General features: G+C 32.7%; 1 long non-coding RNA gene and 1 pseudogene across 1 annotated transcript; both read left to right on the forward strand.

Annotated features, from left to right (window-relative positions):
- Nucleotides 1–205: 205 nt before the first annotated feature.
- Nucleotides 206–5569, forward strand: LOC133171900 (uncharacterized; annotated as a pseudogene).
- A 4898-nt stretch (nucleotides 5570–10467) lies between these two features.
- Nucleotides 10468–12964, forward strand: LOC133171711 (uncharacterized). Its single transcript, XR_009718853.1, has 3 exons — nucleotides 10468–10627; nucleotides 11459–11593; nucleotides 12388–12964. It is a non-coding gene; the product is annotated as an uncharacterized LOC133171711 (long non-coding RNA).
- Nucleotides 12965–13891: the final 927 nt, after the last annotated feature.

The following is a 13891-nucleotide window of genomic DNA, read 5'->3' on the forward strand; positions in this document are numbered from 1 at the left end:
AAAAATAAATGTGGTTATGATCTGTCCTAAAATTAAGTTTGCTCTGGAGGGAAAATGCAACATATGTAGATACTAGAATTTTCTAAGTAAATTACGTAATATGATTGTACTAGAAATCTCCAGAATATAAGTAAATCTATATAAATCTTTTGTTCTGAAGTGCAGAATATAAATTACTTGGGTATGAATTGGAATGCAACTAAAAATGGATTGCGATTCATCTTATAGAAGGTACTTTTCTATTTATAATATCTTCCAATCATTCAGAATGTCTTTGAGAAAGGTAGTTATAGAATTATTGAAATGGATCTTTGAATAGACCATGTCTTGAAATAATTTTTATCGCAAGATGATCAAATTTCCTTCTGCGGTATAAATATACAAAAGATTCAATGATTTTCTATCGCTTAACGCCGAGTCAGCAGTATTTCATTCTTACCCCAGGCAGAATAATCAAATGTGAAGGAATTAAAATATTCTACAAAATGACTTTTTTTGTTTGAAATATAGAATGCAGAAAACCGTCGCGCAGTTGTACTTAAAATTCATATATCTGACCATTGATACACATTATAGCTATATAAATTAAAAGAAGTTGAAGACATTTTTCCTAAAATTACAGTGAAATATTTTGAACGCAATTGTATTTATATCATACGTGCGGTGGATACGACCCATTAGATAATCGGTACAACTTTCTTTAACCACGGGTATGCTTTATCATTAACACTTCCAGTTTTGACATAATACTTCGCTTCAAGATGTAAAAAACGAAACTTTCATTTGTGAAAATTCTTGCGATATGAAATAAATCATAATGAACAAAAATGTTTGTTAAAAACAAGGAAATATTTATTAAACCTCAAGATATGCAAAATTTTATCGTTCTCATACGTAACGTTAGGCCGAACAGTTTTGTTGGTGCAAGATTCCTTTTACCACGCAGGATAGTCTAGCCACTTTCAACAATGCTTTCTCACATTATACTAATGTATAAACATAAACTTACCATTCATCTACTAGCAGCACTTTCGGAGTACAGAGAATCAGAGAAGACTTTATGATTCTTGTCCTTATTACTTCCCTACAGGTGAAACCGGAGGGGACCGTAGGTTTCTTCCTCATCTGTCTCTCTGTCTGTCCCACTTGTTTTACGCAACTTTTTTTTCTAAACGCTTGTAGATACTGAACTGATTTTTATGATGTGAGTGTATCTTGATGAGTTACAGATCTGGTTTACATTTCGTTCCGTTTCGTTGATTTTTGACGGAATTACGGCCTTTTTAATTTTTAAGGGTTTACGCACTTTTTTTTCTAAATGTTTGTAGATATTGAGCTGATTTTTGGTATGCGAGTACATCTTGATGATTTAAAGATGAGATCAAGTATGCATTTTATTACACTTCAATGATTTTTTGACGGAATAACGGCATTTACATTTTTTTATGGGAGCCAGATTACATTTGTTGGTAGGGGACTAGTATTGCTTATACAATATCAATCAGAGAGTTCTTGCAGTATTACAACATCCTGTCCAAATCTGTATGAAATAAAAAGTCAGATTTGTCACATGTTTTACAAGACACAACAGATATTCCAAGAATCATATTTTGTATCTACAAATAACTTTCTTTCAGCATATTGACATATACAGTGCGACATCATCAATTTGTAAACGCGTCATCGATTTGGTTGGAAAGCAATATACATGTAGCTTCACAGTAGTTATCTCAAGTTTTGTCAAAACTAAAATGGTAAGAGATGAATAAATCAACTGTAATTGTGTGATTTTATATTTGCTTTATCCAACAAGTTGAAATGGTGTATAGTGGCTTGGCAAACTTCGCGAATATACACAATTTCATAATACATAAAACAAAAATAAAATCAAACAATATAGATATCCTCAATTTATCATGTCTTTAGTTTTGGTCTACTAAGAGAAGGACTGCAAATGTGAATTATGACTCTTAATTATATCAAACTCTAAATAATTTTAAATTAGTACAGTCTTACTTTAACCACCCTCATAGCTGGAGATAGAAAAATACAATTTGCTACACCTATTGAATGTCATGAATTAATAAGTTACCAATTAAACAAAACCCTCTTACGGGAATCATACAGAAAATGCCTAACAATTTAACGTACATTTTATGTGTGAAATGTTACTTGCTGGAGAAAATATGCACCAGTTATGTCATGGCGTAAATCTTAGACATGGAGATTTATGCTTAATTTTACAAAAGAAAAAAAAAAGCCTTTTAGCCATGGAAAAAAATAATGCCAGTGACATGATCGACTCATCTTTTAAAAACAAAATTCGCATGTTTTTATGCACGTCACATAAATAGCAAATTAAAAAACATATTTTCAAAATTGAAGAATTCCATCTTTCTGATTGGTTGTCTAAAATCGACAAATTTGCATATTTGAAAACAATTCTTAAGCGAGTTTGCCCACAGGTGATGAGTAAAAGACGAGATCACCCGTGGGTATCCGACGCTGAGGCGCAATTGGTACCCATGTCAATTTTGACAGATTGTTGGAAGACCTGGTCTCCAAAAACTACATATATATTGTCAATCAGAAACTCAATCATTTTTATATCTACTTCAGATTACTTGTGTGTGCAATAAAAATGTTTTTAACAAATTAATTTTGCAAATGACCAATGACAAGGTAAGTAAATTTACAGGTTCCATTTTTATTGAAACCCCCCCCCCCAGCTGTCTATGATGTCAAAAAGCCTGAACTTTAATTTATCGTGGGGGATGGCTGTATAAAGTGTTGAAAAGTCGTACGCTTTAATGATATTGATTTTCGTAACATTTTGTGATTTCAAATTTTCTAAAAGTTACCTGGAGTTTTTAAGTATCCACATCTTACACCATGGCCACTAAATTGCACCACTTCTCAAATATATATTTTTGCACAGTACTACTGAAGTTTCTTCGCCACTTCTGTTAATATTTTAGCGAGGAGTAAAGAAAGAGGCCTGGTAGAACATTGACTGGAACCTGCTATGGTAATTCAAATTCATTTTGATTGTTGTTAATATTAAAAAATATTAAAAACTGGAAAATGGTTTTGGAGAATTTCTCCATAGAATTAAAAGGAGCTGTGGGTATAAGTTGTATTACCACTTGCAGATTTAACACCCAGCCCCTCTAAAAAAATTAACAATGAGTCTTACAAACAAAGACCATGCTGTTACCTGCTTTGTCAGCTGAGATAGGTACATACTGATTGTGTTATCTTTCTAATAGCGAATATCAGAACTCTAAAATTGTGGAACTCTTTAAAAAAAGAAGTTACGAAAATGACGCGTAACTTGGGCAACTTTTGTAAACAAATCGGTAGCTAATTTAATGGCTGAGAACGATTCATCCCTTGCGCAAAAATTTTTGCCCGATTTAAAGAAATTTTTTAATAGATCGAGGTGTACGGGTATCAGGCTTTTGAAAACATGAGTTGCTAGATTTAGCTCTTGAAGCTCTTAAACAAAATTTGCAGCCAAAATGCGATTTAGCAGATGAATCTGCAGATCGACTGAAACGCAGGACTGTCAATGGCGTAATATATCCGCATCCCAATACCCCAAATATAACATGGGATGATTGTTTAGACAAAATACCCTTCATTGAGACGTATGATGTTCAATATAATTTAAAAACATGTTGCTTGTGGACAAATGAAAGACTTAAAAATTACAAATGTGACAATAGTTATCGCTAACATTCAAATGGCCACATTAGCAACGTGTCCATATCTAAGCTTGACGCCACTCACTGTTATATCAGGGCTTCTGTACTCCAGAGGAGCGACAGACAGCTGACCCATACAAAATGTGGCTGTTGATACAAGAGAATGGAACAATCTCTGGAGAATGCACATGTGTTGCGTATGTACTATTATAGACACTAATTCATCGCGGACGTTTGAGAAAACATTGTATTGAAATTATAATTCTAAGTTGTGACATGATAGCGGTGTTTTTCTTGCAATTATTAGCAATACGTACAGAACGGGACTACAGTAGGTGTAGCTATTTTCCGTTCTGTATTAGCCCCATATACTGTATTGTATTACCCAACTATTCTGTGTCTAAAATACAGCATGGTATATAAAAAATCTGATTCAATTTATCAAAAGCATGTACAAATAGTAAATGCTGATTTCTTCCTATTATAAATTTTGGAGTAATATTTCTATGAATGTAAAATGTCAAATTTTCTCAATCACTTTTAAAAACTTATTCCACACAATCTACACATAAAGGAAAATTCCCAGTAATGGAAAACATCCTGTGTTGGATAAATTCCTCAAAACCCATTTGCTTTCCCTGCTTTTTTGTTTTTAACACAAGCATTTATACAGATCAGAATTTTCTATCCAAAGATATTAAAGTTAATAAATATCAGAGTTTGGAAACAACTAATTTGTCCTTGAAAATATAAACAATATGTCCTCCTCAAGAAAAGCTGCAGTGATTTTTTTTAAATATAATAATTCTTTCAAATTAAAGAACCTTTTAAAAAGTATTGAAAGATTTGCATATTTAAAAATTTATAATTATTGATTAACATAAGTAAAAAATTCTAAATAATTGCAAAAGGAGTCAAAGCATTAATAACGAGAGCACATTTTGATATACTTTCAATAAATATCAGTACCAAATATTTTTGTAGTGGTGATGGTACATGTAAGCATATTGCTGCTTTGCTGTTTGGGCTGCAACAATTTTGCCTAAGACTGAATGATCGAACAGAGATTGGTGTCACTGATAAAAAGGCTAAGTGGACAAATCCTGTGAGGTCAACTAGACCAGTTAAAATTACTGACCTTGATCTAAGACAGCAACCAAACTAACATCAGCCCATGGCATGTGATGAAGTGTACAAACCTGTTGCTAATGAACATTTAAATAATCGAACTGAAAAAGAAATATACAAACTTTTAAAAGCAGAAAAACTGCCTTCATGTCCAGCATATGCCCTATCTGATAGTTCTGATTCCGAGTATGAATTTGAAGAAAGTGTGTGTGAGAATGTGACCTAATTTGCTCAAAAGTTTTATATGTTAAATCCAAATGCTTCATTTGAAGAATTTATTGATGGTCTCAGAGGTTATTTTGATAGATCTTGCAGTTAAAATTTCAAATGGTACAGTTGCTCAAAACTCATCAGATGTATGGCATCATCAAAGAGTAGGTCCCATTACTGCATCATCTGTGTTTAACTGTTTGCATTTCAGTGGTCGAAATGAAAATGGTTGCCTTGTTGCACAAATTCTTGGTAAAAAAAAAAACATGCTACTTCAGAATCTTCTTGTATTCCTGCACTTGTACATGGTAGAAAATATGAAGCAAAAGCTAGAGATATTTATGTGGAATTAAATGGTAACATTCACACAAATTTAAGATATTCTGCTGCAGGCCTAATTATCGATGATGAGCTTCCTTTCATTGGTGCCTCACCAGATGGTTTACTAGAGAGTGATTGTTGTTTACCAGTGTGCCTCGAAATTAAATGTCCATATAAATATAAAGATAAAAATCCAAAGGAGGCAGCAGATTAGAAAATCTTACTTTTTGGAACTTTGCTGACAAGGGGGGCCATAAAATTACAAAAAGAATACCAGCTATTTGTAAGGCTTGATTTGCAACAGACAATGATTTGATGTACATAATACCATCAAAGAATTTGTAACTTTTCAGTCCCTGAATTGCACGTTCCACATGAATGCGTAAAGAGGCAAAGTTTTTTGACTCTTTAATTTGTTTAGATGTCAAGAATTTGCCTTTTCTATATTGGCATGGCCGATGGTGGCATATTTAGCTGAGCTCCCCTTTGAAGAAGGAGGTCATTAATTATGAATCCGCGATCTGCCATAACATGATCACCTCGCTGAATGAGATCTAGAAATCCACTCCTCAGAGTAATGCTGCGATCGGAAATGTTTCCAGACCATAATTCAGTTATAAATATAAAGACCCCATTTAGTGAAATCCCAACCAGTGCTTTAAAAGTGTTCTAGTTTTTGTAGTTTGACCAAGTTCTGCTCTGAGCTGAAGGATTCCCTGGACGTTGAACAAAGAACTCTGTTGCATCAATTATGACTCTTGTGTTTGGGTATTTTAAACGGAAGGAAAGAGGCATATGCATTTTTATTTTTTGCCTCGATGGCCACTTAAGTAATGGTTTTAATTGCTGATCTAGAAAACACATCCATGTGGTGAATTTGGAAGAAACTGTGGACTGAGAAACGCCAAACAAGACTGAACAGAACATGGTGTTCAGGCCTAAACGCAGACGAAGTAGTGTTAAAGCGAATTCTTCAAATAACTGCAGTTTTCTTTGTTTCCCGGGTTTCCTTAAGTTTTCTGAGTGCCACTTCTTTTCATGACTAGATGATCTACGAGTCCAATACTTCATACTGGAAGCGGAGCCATTCAAGATGTCAAACAAACCCTTTAAAAACAGAAGAGATGGCAGACCAAGAAACAGTCTTACATGGTTGTCACACTTGATTAATATTTCAATTAAAATGTCTCGGAAGAGTTTTGAAGTTTAAATTCTACTTCCTGTCTTCGTCTTTCACTATCATTTAACTGATTTTTCAGTTGTTTGTTTTCTTCTATAAAAGCTAATATTTTCTCTTCTAGTTGTTCACAATGAACCTACAAAATTAAGCACACATTACATTTTTAAACTAAGATTTCAAGGAGAATATACATATATTTCATTTTCAAAGTTTATTGTCACTTAATTACATAACTGAATAGATACGCAGCAGCAAGAATTTCATGTCAGAATAAGCTCAAATACTAAACAGGGTACAGTAAATCATGCTTATGACAAAGTGCCCAAGGACAAATGATTTTGCTTCCTTATATAAAATGTAATTTGTTACATCTGTTAAGTTTACAATATATTTTAATGCCATGGGAATGAAAGTCACTTTTATACAACTTTTCACATTTTATATGATTTTACACAAATATATACCTTTGTTATATTCAGTAAAGAATAATCCCTTTATTCTCTATGTAGTCAAACATTCAACATAATTGATATTAGTTCTTTCGAAAGATATTGATGGTCATTTAATTTTTACTATTGACCAATGTTGACCAGAAAATATTTTGGTTTCAGATAACAATTATTGACTGCGTTTTGGGTAACATTGATTACATTATCCTCCTCCAGATGAAGATATAGCCCTCTGCTCCACACTAGGCATTATTTCATTCCTTGGAGGCTAACATAATCAATGTTGCCCTCAACCCCAGTCTATATTGTATAATATTTAAGTGACATAATACATATGAAATAATGAAAAAGAACAATAATGCTATTCTGTAAAAATACCTTCAAATGCCTATTGTCATGTTCCAAATTTGTTATTTGGGTATCAGCATCTGCCCAGTCTGTGTCGCTAAGGTGTGATGAACCTGACACAGGACTCACTACATATGGGTGGTCATGTTGCATGATATCAGGTATGGAATATGACCTTTCAGTGGTAATTGGAACTGTGAAAGAAAAATACATCTAAAAATACAAAGACATATTTTTATGCATAAAAATGTACTTGTTATGATCCTTTTTGGTATATTTGTTGAAGATCAGATACACAACTTTTTTTGATTGTGCAAGTTTCTTTAATCCAGACATTTCTTTTAAAAACTTTACAGATAAATGACAAACTTTTTAAAAACAAAATCAAAGAGGTGTTATGTTTTTCATAATTTTTAAGAAAACTATGCCATCCAGCCTTTTCCTTCCTCTTTAGCAGGAATGATGATGTCATGATGTATGCCTTGATACAATTCTGTCACTGGTATTGATAGTTTTCAGTAGTCCCAAATTAGCAAGAGTTATTTTCCGTTGGCCGCCATATTGGAGGTCAACATGCTCATATTCCTTCATATTCAGCCAACTTTAACTTTTTATACTGGCCATTGTGGGGTAGGAAAGATTGTTTTTCTGAAAATATACATTTGCTTAAGCCACCTTTATTTCATTATTTTTATTCTATTAAGACTTTCCCCCAAATATTTCTGCTACACCCTCTTAGATTTGGTAAGACAAAGAGGAAAAAATACCAGGTTGACCACCAAGATGGCGGCCAAGGGAAATAACTCGGAGAGAAAATACGTCATATGAAAACTATCTATTGACTGGACAAAGACACTATTCTGTGAAGTCCTTTGTTTCTTCCCTCCAGAGTGACTTTCATTTCTGCATACATGATGTTTAATTAATAGTTTTACTATAATATGGTTTTATAAGCATAGTTTTTAACATAATTCAGATGTGTTCATTTCAATACAAGGTAATGTCATGTTTTAAGTTAGTATAATTTTTACACATATTTTGAAATTTGGATATATTTGTAATATGGGTATCACATTGTTATGTAAAATTATCCTTGATCAAGAGGCTATAAAATACAAACCCCTGGGAAGATGAACCACTGCTGTATTTTGAAGTCACTGTTTTCCTTTTTCCCTGACCCTGGCCATACATGTAGTTGTTATACTTAAACAAAGTTGGTACTGGATTTTTGTCCGTAGGTCTGCCATCTACGAAATGTCTAGAGCACACAGCATGCCAGTGATCTGTATTACTTGGCCTGAAATTTTTCCGACGTACCGCTTTAATCCACTGGCGGCGAAGCTTTTGATTTTTGGTAGCGAAAGGCAACACATAAAAATTGACAATATTTCCATTTTTGTCCACCATATGTGGGTATTTACTGAGTTTATTCGATTTCCTGGAGTCATTGTTACAACCCACAGCAATACAATGGTAATTCACCATGATATTTTCACGTAAGACGCGCCTATTTTATTTATCTGACATGACAAGTTCAGCGTCCTTGTTTACAAAATGTTGCCCAAGTTCACGTCCAAAACGAGATCTCGTTGGACACACTAAATATTAAAACCGCGACGGGATAGGAGACGAAATAATGATTCCGATGTTGCTATTATTACAAGTATACATGTACGTTTGAAGAAATGTGAAGAAATTCGTCATTAGCAAGAATGATGAAGCATACGCAATGCACATATTTCCAAGAGAAATCCCCTGCTACACGTACAAGATCTCCTACCCAACTGGCACTTATTTCTCAAAATTTTAATCCCATAGTAAAATAATAAGGTATCTTATTCCGATTTACATGCATAGAGTACCCCTTCCCCAGAAAAGTAGTAACTCTTTTTGAAAATACACCGAGACAAACTTTTTATTACCATTCTCTTTAATGATAATTTATCTTAAAATTCATAAATGGCATGCATGTACTTATTATCTTTTATCTCCGTTAATATCTTCCAAACTTAAGTTTGCTCGCCGATTGGAAAATACGTTTTTCACCATGAAGTTACCGTCACGGTAGCTAACTCAGTAGAGCGCGCGCTCCGTTATCTGAAGGTCGTGGATTCAAACCTCGGCCGCGACTGAGCTAAATGGATTAGATAGCAACTGTTCCTTTGCACTTTGAAATAAAAAGTTGCAGATCTTCTCGAACGCGACGTTAAACAACAGAATCAATTAATCACACCACGAAATACTAAGTGTTAGTCTTGGACAGAAAGCAAAAAAAGAAAATCAAGGGGTTTAAGAATTTAATCCCAATGTTAAATATTGCAGATAATAGTATATATATGTATTTTTTTTTTTATTTTCCATAAATACATTACGACATTTTTCCGATTTAATTTTAGAAACAGCAATTCTAACTAAATATTCTGCCAGAGATACGTACATAGTATTTCATGATGTGAAACAAATTTTCGAGTCGACAAGCAGATTTCGGACACTGTTAACGGGGACAAAAAAATAAAGACAGACATGTCATATATGCTTTCGTAGATAAATTATTGTAGAAAAGATTATTAATAAACGTTTTTTAGTGCATTTCTTCTGAGAGCGTACATGTTTACGATTCTGGGAAGGGGGTATACCATGTAGATCCTTCGTTATTGTTATAATATCGGTTTTTTTTTAACGGAAACAAGTGTCTGTGGTGTACATAATGGTTTGCTAAACCTCTCTATTAATATTTAAATAAATGTAGCAGTAGGAATTCTGACAAATTAATTACTTTAATGTTAGTACTCTTAATAATACCATGAAAAACAAAAACACTGTAACAATTACATGCAGTGGTTAGAACTGGATACTCAGAAATCACATACATTGTATCTTTGAATGCGTCTGTGCTGTCGTATCTATGGGTACTTAATTTAAATTTGAAAATTAATTGTAATATACTAATGAAATATGGATATAACGAACAGTATTAAAGCCCATATTCCATTTAAAGAATACAAATCGGGAACAGAGCAAACACGGACCTCAAAAACATAAGGGGTGGGATTTGGTGCCATGTTTTTTAATTATGTAGATTTATATTATCTTATTAATTTTCGAACATTTTCAGATATCGATCCTGTTTATCACACAGAAGAAAATGCAAATGCACTGTGTAGCAGTACCAGAAAAGAAGATTCAATGGTCCTGGACAGTAATATTTTACAAATTTAACGAAGAAGTAAAGAAAAAAGACGAACATATTCATAAAATATGCTGGATTTTCTGTCGCATTTAAGGTAAAAAAAAAACATTTTTATGTTGGAAAGTAAATTTGCAATAAGGATACTTCGCCTGCATTTCAAGGAAAGTATGGTTGCAATAGAAAGAGTTTTCATACGTAGCTTACAAACATTGAAATTTTCTTCACTTCGTCGATTTTTTTAATCTGATTCATATGCTCACCTGAGCTGAAACCTCAAGTAAACTTTTCTAGTCAAGATACGTCCGTCGTCTGCATGATGCCTGTCGTTTGCTGATGTTAATTTTGTTATTTTCCACTTCCTAAGATTCTTTGGCTAGGGTCAGTTTCAAACAGGCGTTCAAAAAAGTTTTATAGGTGAAAAGGATTTAGTCTTCTTCGAAATGTTAAAATCAGAAACAGTGAAAAACAGAGTTAAGTTATTCAAGAATTACTGGACTAGCAGGGAAAAACTTACGCGAAATCTTCTTTAATAAATGTAAATTCAAGTTTGTTCAAATCATGGCAACTGGGATTAAGAAGGAACCATAAAAGCGAGTAAATCTTTCACAGGAGAATTTAAAGGGGGGTCATTCTAAAATCTTCTCTTGAGAACCACTGAGACAAATTTGAAAGCTTCTTACATACTGTAGTTTCAAGTTTGTTCAAATGATGACAGATTGGCTAGGTGTGGACACACGAGAGGTGAAAATTTCACATTAATGCAATACCCTTCCCGGAAAAAAATAATTAAGTATTTAAATAAATCAAGCATAAAAATATGTGCTAAATAGAGCCCAGGACCGTAGCACAAAATACAACTTTTAGATTTTTCCTTAGATCTAGATCTGTTATCTATTGGTCTTTTGTAATTTGTTTCTCTTTTTAGGACGCTGTCCTCCTGAAGATTTTAAAAGTTGTTGGAAGTATTATACTTTAGACATAACAGACTTCATTACATCAGTATACCTACGAAAACAAGTTCCATCAAGATCAGAGATGGTATCTTACTATTAATGACATGGTATTTATTTTGTACTACATGTACATGTATATACAAAATTATATTATATGTGCGTCATTAAGAAAAAGAAAACACTTGGACGCATCAGAACAAGACCATTTGATATTGATAAATTAGTTCTTCATTGGAACAAATTACTGTAAAAGCAGACATTTTCGTGCAGATGATATTTCGTTGATATGTGATCGCAATTGATTCCATGGGGACTAATTTCAGTGTTTCAAAATTAACTATAAGAATAACATATTTCTGGATAAAGATTTTGTTAGGGATTTATTTTTTTCATAAATGTAATCAAGGAAATTACAGCAAGTTATACAATACCCATTGAACATATCTGCTTCAACAGTCGAGATTTGTTCGAACGAATTATTATTTCGTTTTCTGGAAATAGCAATCTTTGGACGAATAAGATATTTGTTTAAACGGATAAATATTTGTTCGGATGGATTGTATCCTACTTTGCACAAGAATTACCAATTTCTTATTTTATTTTAATTTGTCGTAAAAAATGACTAATTTGAAGAGAAATTACTTAGTCCTAACAAATATCAAAATTCGTCAAAATAAATACCGCTGTATCAAAATTCTTCTAAAAGAAGACTATTCGTTGGAACAGATGTCATTTCATTTTTATCTTTAAAAAATGTCTAATTCGTTCCAATAAATATCTATTTCGTCCTAACAAATATCATATTCGCACATAGAAAATATTTAACCATTCTTAACGTTACAACTGCAAGGTACAATATACATTCTATTTATCTTATTATTGAAAGTATATTGCATTATAGACCTGTGTGTCATTGAACGAAGAAAAAAATTCAGAAAATTGAAGCAGAATCAACAACTCAGGAGATAATTCTATTAATTCTTTGACAGTTTCCTCGTGTTTGAAAAAGAATTCAATGAAAACTCGTGATTTATATCTTAATGATTTTGTAAAGGTCCTATATTTTACTATAACTTATATTTTCCTTTTGAAATTCTTTAATTATGCAGAAAAACGTATTCTTTAAATCACTGAGCTGTGATAAAAAGAACATATACATGTGTTTTATTATTTCACGCTTGTGCATTGGAATGTGCATTTTTTTTCTTACTTGTTGATTTATATCGTATAAAAATATGGTTTCGGATGATACACATCATAATTTGCGTTAATTTGTAATAAATCATCCTTGAGCAAATACCTGCATATCTTTGAATGTATACAAGTCAAATGAGAAACAGAATTGAGATCAGTGAAATATTGAGATAACGAACAGTATTCAAGCTCAAAAGTCCATTCAAACAATTCAAACCAGGAGCAGAGCAAACTTGGACCTCTAAAACATCAGTCTAAACTAAAAAAAATATCTTAATTGTTACACAGTCTACCAAACACTGCGTTTAAGCTTATTATATGGATTTCTGTAACAGTGGTATAGTCTGTTACACTACTAGTATTTTAAAAGACTGGGTTTTTTTCTTTTTATTTCATCTTACGAAAAAGTTCTGGTAAGGCTTAAAATTGAAAAAATCAAACTTAAAGAAAAAGAAAATATAAGTTAACTTAAAGCAGTTTGGCGACCTTTCCGCCTTGACACAATCTGAAGCACCACAATGTGTAAACGAGGGTTTACAAATGCATGGTTGTCGAGCAAGCTTCTCGTATTCGTCGAAACTGTGTTACTTGTGAACTGAGGGACATTGGTTATTGAAGTCTTTGTTTAAAATGTCCTGATTTTCGTATTTTGAGGCACGTGTGAAAGTACAGTGTACATGATATGTATGTCACAACTCTCTATAGAAAGAATTGTCAAAGATCCTGAACAATACTTTGACTTGTGTCACGTGATCAAAACGCAAAAAATTACGGATTAAGTACCTTTCGATTTTGTTGGAAAAAGAATAAAATTCTTCGAATGCCAGAGTTTTTTTTTGTATTTAATTGAGCTGTGTACTGAGGTGAACAGTTCTTTGTTTAAATATGTGTATTAATTTCATGCTAGCCGTGGCTACTTATGTGTAACATTTAAGGGTTAAAGCAATAAATAACTGAAGGGAATGTGCTCGCATAAGCATATAAACTCGGTTTTCATGATCTCCATAGGTCATTGTCAACATGCATTGCATGAATTTTAGGTAAACTTAAAATTTAAACTTGATAGGTAAACAAGATTTATTATCCTGAAACAAAAGAAAAGACCTCTTCTGCTCAAAAAAGTATATTAATTTTTAATTATATTAAGGAAGCCAATTAAGTAATCATGAAAATAGAAATGCAAATATGCATAAGCTACATTAATTTATCTA

This window comes from Saccostrea echinata, unplaced genomic scaffold, assembly GCF_033153115.1.
Source record: "Saccostrea echinata isolate AGI-Se365-2 ecotype Australia unplaced genomic scaffold, CSIRO_AGI_Sech_v1 ptg000054l, whole genome shotgun sequence".
Taxonomy (NCBI): Eukaryota; Metazoa; Mollusca; class Bivalvia; order Ostreida; family Ostreidae; genus Saccostrea; species Saccostrea echinata.